Source organism: Phyllostomus hastatus, unplaced genomic scaffold (genome assembly GCF_019186645.2).
Source record: "Phyllostomus hastatus isolate PE091 unplaced genomic scaffold, TTU_PhHast_1.1 phas_contig_234, whole genome shotgun sequence".
Lineage (NCBI taxonomy): Eukaryota > Metazoa > Chordata > Mammalia > Chiroptera > Phyllostomidae > Phyllostomus > Phyllostomus hastatus.
In genome coordinates, this window is record NW_025333775.1 from 43,049 (window position 1) to 49,440 (window position 6,392).

Genomic DNA, 6,392 nt, shown 5'->3' on the forward strand with positions numbered 1-6,392 from the left:
TTCTCTGATGATTTCTATTTTTTTGAGTTAAAACTTCCAAATTTTTTTTATATAAAAAGTTTGAAAGTGTGTACCTAAGGTGTGTCAGAGCAGGAGCTTTACATATTTCTTTACAGATTCTACAGCTTGTTTTCCTTTTGGGTTCCACAGATGAATCCAGCCAACTTGACTCTAGTAGAACATATAAAGCCTGGAACATTAATAGAATTTTGGAATCCAATTGTGACGATATCCAGTGAAATCAAGGATTCTCTGTGTTGCTTCTTTTTATAAAACAAGGAAAAAATAATTGTCCTCTGATTCTTTAAAGATTAATGAGTACTCATCTTTAGATATAAAATGACCAAAATATTTTACTTGAGTTAACAAAATTAAAGCTTATGTTTTGAGAACTGATGTCCTTTTGTACCTAGTTGCTAAAATAGGTTTGCTGTGTCCTTTGGAATTCTAATATTTTCTAGAGGATAAATGTAAAACATGTACATATTGAATTAGAGTGTGATCTCTAGGAAATTTAACATTATTTAAACCAGCTATTAATCTGTGGAAGAAATGGTTGGGACTCACTGTATATCCCTGGTGCATTTCAGTCTAAGTAAATTGGCAATCCTTCCTAGTGAGGGCAAAGAGATGTCGACTTTTTTTTTTTTTACTGAAATGCTGAACAAGGTGCTACATAAATCTATTACTGAAAAACGTTCACAGTCCACATAAGAGGCCGATAAATAAGTATTTGGATTTGAAACAAGATTTATGGCAGTAAGTATTTTATTAATAGCTTTGAGTTCCTATACAAATATGCATTCTTTTATATTTTATTTCTTTACTGAAAAAATAGGAGAATTACAGAAACTTCTATATGGAAGTTTAAGTTCCTTTAAAAAATAATTTTGTATAATAAAATGTGGGTTGATCATTGGCTTGCAAACCAAAAGGTTGCTGATTCGATTCCCAGTCACATGCTGGGTTGTGTCACATCCTCAGTAGGGGGCATCGCTAGAGGGAACCACATGTTAATATTTCTCAGCCTTTCTTTTTCCCTCCCTTATCCTCTGTATAAAATAAAATAAATAAAGTCTTTAAAAAGAAGTGTTTAAATCAGCAAGGAATTTTTATGGGTGCATTGTGGCCAAACTGATGACAGTGGCAAAGAAGCAGAATCTCAATGGATTGAAAAAATGCTCCAGAGAATGGCAGTTTTGCACCTTATTTTGTACATTACAATCAAAGGAGGAGGCATGAGGGGTTACCTGAAGTGTATTGGTTACAGATTAGGGAGGCAGAGAAAAGCTAACTGGGGTAATCTTTGGAATTGAATGATAATTAAAACAATAGTTATGTACATTCTTATATTGTTGGGTACTCAGCAGTTAACAATTAACATGATATCAATAATGATATCATGGGGTTTGTGGTCTCTGCTCTGGTGCAGTGAGGGATGAGAAAAAAATTTTAACCTGACATTCAAATGTATGATATTGTAGATGCAAAAAGACAGTAGAAAGTCTCAGTTGACATACAGACTGACCTTTGTCTGGGAAGATATGAGCCTAAAACACATTCCTTGCCATGACTCAATTTTCATGAGAAAGTTTAATTTTCAGATCTTTCCATATGGTTACTGTTAGGTTTCTGAGTTTAGAAGGCTCCCCTGCAGGCCCCCTCAGTGCTGGTCAGCATGTGGCCCTTTTTACATTGGGCCCACACAGCCCAACTCTCCAACCTTCTGAAAGGGCAGAGGAGCTACAGGTAATTATCAATGACCCATTATGTAATCAATCATGTCAACATAGGAAAACTCCATAAAGAAAATCATAAACATTCCATTCAGAAAAATTCTGTGTTGCTAAGCACATAGAGGTGCTGGGAAATTGGACATTTCTTGAAAAATGAGGCAGCTTAATGCATCACCCCTAATGCCTTCCCCTGTGAGTTTCTTCCATTTAGCTGAGTCTGGGTTATATTCTTAGAACCAACCAGGAATAGAAAGTAAAGGTGTTCCCTGAGTTTTGGAAGTTTTTCTAGATAATCATAAAACCTGAGGGGGGTTAAGGTTACTCCCAAATTTTAAGTTTTGTGTTACTCAGCCTTGAACTTGTGGGGTCTTCACACTTTGGGTAGTTAGTGTCAGAACTGACTTCAATTGTCAAACATGTCATTGTAGAATTGGTTGTTGATAAGGAAAAATAAAACCCTTCATCTCTTATTAAATACAAAGGAACCTGGTAGTATGATGCTAACATTGATTATAGTAAAGTATTTACTCTGCCTAAATCAGATGCTCAAGGAATTTGAAAATAGTTTACTTTTACTCCTTTGTCTCCCTAAGATCTCTCACACTTTAAAAGGCTGACTTCACCCCATGTTTTCTTCTCTGTTTCACCAAACAAGGCCTGAGGCAGTGTTCTCCATCCTAAGGGAAGGGAAGGCACAGGCCTAGGAATTTATACATACTGTTGTCCACCCTCCTGAATGTGGGTCTGTTTGCTCAGTCCAGACACCCAAATACTGACATCAGGCTGCAGGGAAAAGAAAAAAAAGCACATATTTCAGAGGAACCAATGCAAAAACAATGGGCAGCTGATGCTCAAATACCCGAGCCATGCAGTGGTTTATAGTTAAGTTGTTTTAAGGGGACATAGAGGAAAAAATCGTGATGAAGAGGTTTAGTGTTGTGGGCTCTGAAAACACTCACTTATTATGTAATTTCGATGAAATTTCTAAATCTGATTTCTTTCTTTCCTGGCATCATTTTCTCTAGGATCTTTGGTTATTAAGGCCCAGAGATCTGTCTTCCTGTAGACACCCCAGGTTTCTGCAACCCATTGGGGGATTTGTTGGTGATGTGACCTTAAGAGCAGGAAAGAGATCTATCCAACTAGTGCTTAGCAGGTTAAATACTTGTTTTATCTCCAGCAATATATCACCTGCAACCTGTTTTGCTGACAAGTGTTAGACTCCAAGTCATATCTGCATTTCTTTGTATCACACGTGTAAGGTAGTTTTTCACCATTCATTTTTAGAGAAAAAATCATAACAGCAAGCTATGGAAGGAAAAAAGATTGTTCTCTTTTATTTTTAACATTTCTCTAGTTGGGCTAATAATCAAATTAAGAGAGGCAATGTAGAGTGTATTAGACAAATTACTAATCTGAAGTGATAGGAATAGACACTCAAAAAGTATTGGGTAGTTGAGGCTTATATGTTATTCTGAAGCTAAGGAGGAAAGAGGGCTGTGCTTTGAGGCTTTAAAAGGTAGGAAAGCCATTGCCATGGAGAGGCCACAGCAAATGTTTGGTAAATAAAATTTGCCCCACATGGCATGTGACTGACCCTCCTGGATGGAGCTGGTCCTTCACCTGAGTTTTTTCTAGGCAGTTAAGGGAGGGGGATCAAAGAAGCTGTGTTCTAAGTCTTTTGTTTTCCCGTAGCCAGATCAAAATTCATTTCCTGCAAGGCACATCTGGGTAGGCGACCAGGTTTCCATTCACAGCAGAGACACAACTCTCAGGCTGGTTCCACAAGTTTTACCGAAAGCTTGTTTCTGGTCTCCCTAATCATTTCATTCAAGTTTTTGAGTACCTAAATTATTACCAAACAAGATAAAATTCGAAAGCATTATTATGTTATGTAAGTATATCGACTTTTGACATCTTAGTACAGAAAATCTAAAAGATAAATTTGAATCTGCTTATAAAAAGTGTTCCATGCCTCATTGTCCACAGCTTCACTCTGATGAGGGTCTTAGTTCCTCAAAAGAAACCGGACCCGTGTGTCAGGATATCACCCAGGGCTGATGAGGAAGAAGTAAATTTCCTGTGACCCTGACTCATGTCTGAGGTCAGTGTTTGCACTACCATCACTACTGCTTAGTCAGTTTTTCACTGTGCTTTTACATGCCCCTGATTTTACAGCACCCCCTGAGTTTTGTGCCTGCCTGAAACTCCCAGTCATGTCTCTGTTGCTGAGGACCTGAAGTTGGGGAATTGTCTCACAGAGGGGTGCCTGTTCAGATTCAATATCACCCAAGCATGTTGATGTGTAAATTAACTTAGTTCCAAACATATATACTTCCGGAATGCTCAAGGACAACCTTGAAATGACTGTAAAAAAATAAATGTTTTTATCAGGATCCCTGTGGTCATGGTAAGTTTGTTTCATATCTGCATCTTTTTGGTGTATTTGAAACATTGTGTATAAGTGCTCAGAAGATATTTTGATGGTTCCTCCTTGTTCAATTGTTGATACTGGCAATGTGGAATGTACTCTTCATGTGAATGTGCCAAGCACTGTCTGAGGCCCTGGGGACCTGAGGGTGGGTGATTGACAAATTGGACATTACTGCTGATGTTCAACTATTTACATGATAACTAATACCTACAAGGGACTTCAAGATGCTTTGTTGTTGTTCCTAGTAACATTTTTTGAGCTCAATGTGCTTCTCCAAATTTTTCCTGGATCTCTTTGTTTTTTCCCAGCTTCCCTATTTCTCCCATACCCCACATCTCATCCTTCAGCACCTTCTGTTCACTTTACACTGAGAATATATTCACAAGCTGACTGCTTTTTATCACACTGGTCCAACCACCCTTACCTGTCACCTGGGTGACCACCTGGCCTCCTACTGGGCTCCTGCCCTCAACCCAGCAGCCACATGAATCCTGCCTAATGTGGAAGTTAAAGGAAATATTAATTCTGTTCCTCCCACTCCCTGATGTTTTCTCACTGGACTAATTATAAAATTAAGAGATACAGAGTGGTAGGAGAAAATCAACTTTTTAATATATGAGCATGGGGAATTCATATAAGCATGTAAATTCCAAAGACAGGCAATATTGGATATATATAACATTTAGGTAAAAGGAGAAAAAAAGAATGGAGTCTTATATTTAAAATATTAGACTGGGCAATTACAGGTAGTTGAGAAGAGCAGTATATATGTGGCAGGAAAATTGTTTCTGGGCAACTCAGCATCAGTGGGACACAGTGGGTATCTAGACAAGAGGTGTCTGCCATAAGCCCTCCTATTTCCCACACGTAATCAAAGTAAACTAGGGTGAACATTCTTATTCTTTTCCTTATACAAACTCGTACAATTTAACCTTTTGCAAGAATGTACAAAATTTCAACAGTTGTGTGTGGTTTCTCTTAATACAGCTTAAAAACAATATCCTCTATCCTGCTAAAAAAAACTTTAGGGTGGCAGAAATTTGGTTCTCTTCACTACACAGACCAATCATGTTCCCCTAGTCCTAGCTCTCCAGAGTCTCCCAGTCACTCAGAGTAAAGCCAACATTTGGGCAGATGCCCCTGTCCTTCAGATGTTATCTTTTCTTATCTCCCCCTGTGTCTGCTCCAACCACCTTATATCCTCCTTGCAGCTCCAACATCTTTAAATTAAAAAAATTAAAACCACCCTAAGGTGTCTTATTTTATTCTTTTTTTGCATATATTTTTAAATTTTATTTAAATTGTTGTTTCAGTACAATTTTCTATCTTCTATACCCATCCCAACCCACCCACCTAACCCTTTCCTCCTCCCTCCCATTTCCACCCACCCCTAGTTTTTATCCATGTGTCCTTATATTTGTTCCTATAAACCCTTCCCCTTTTCCCCTGAAATTCCCCTGAAATTCCTCTGAAATTCCCTCTTTTTTCCCCTCTGAACTCTGTCATCCTGTTCTTTATTTCAGTGTCTTTGGTTACATATTGCTTGTTTCTTTGTTTTGTTGTTTAGGTTCCTGTCAAAGGTGAGATCATATGGTATTTCTCTTTCACTGCCTGGCTTATTTCACTTAGTAGAATACTTTCCAGTTGCATCCATGCTGTTGCAAAGGGTAGGAGCTCCTTCTTTCTTTCTGCTGCATAGAATTCCATTGTGTAAATGTACCATAGTTTTTTGATCCATTCATTTATCGATGGGCATCTAGGTTGCTTCCAACACTTGGCTACTGTAAATTGTGCTGCTATGAACATTGGGGTCCGTAGGTATTTTTGGATTGGTGTTTTAGGGTTCTTCGGATATAATCCTAGCAGTGGAATTGCTGGGTCAAAAGGCAGCTCCATTTTTAGTTTTCTGAGGAAGTTCCATACTGCTTTCCATAGTGGTTGTACCAGTCTGCAATCCCACCAACAGTGTACTAGGGTCCCCTTTTCACCACAACTTCTCCAACACTTGTTGTTTGTTGCTTTGTTTATGATGGCTATTCTAAGTGGTGTAAAGTGGTATCTCATTGTGGTTTTAATTTGCATCTCTCTGATAGCTAGTGATATGGAGCATCTTTTCATGTGTTTTTGGATCCTCTGTATGTCCTCCTTGGAGAAGTGTGTGTTCAAGTCCTTTGCCCATTTTTAATTGGGTTGCTTATCTTCTTAGAGTGGAGCTGTGTAAG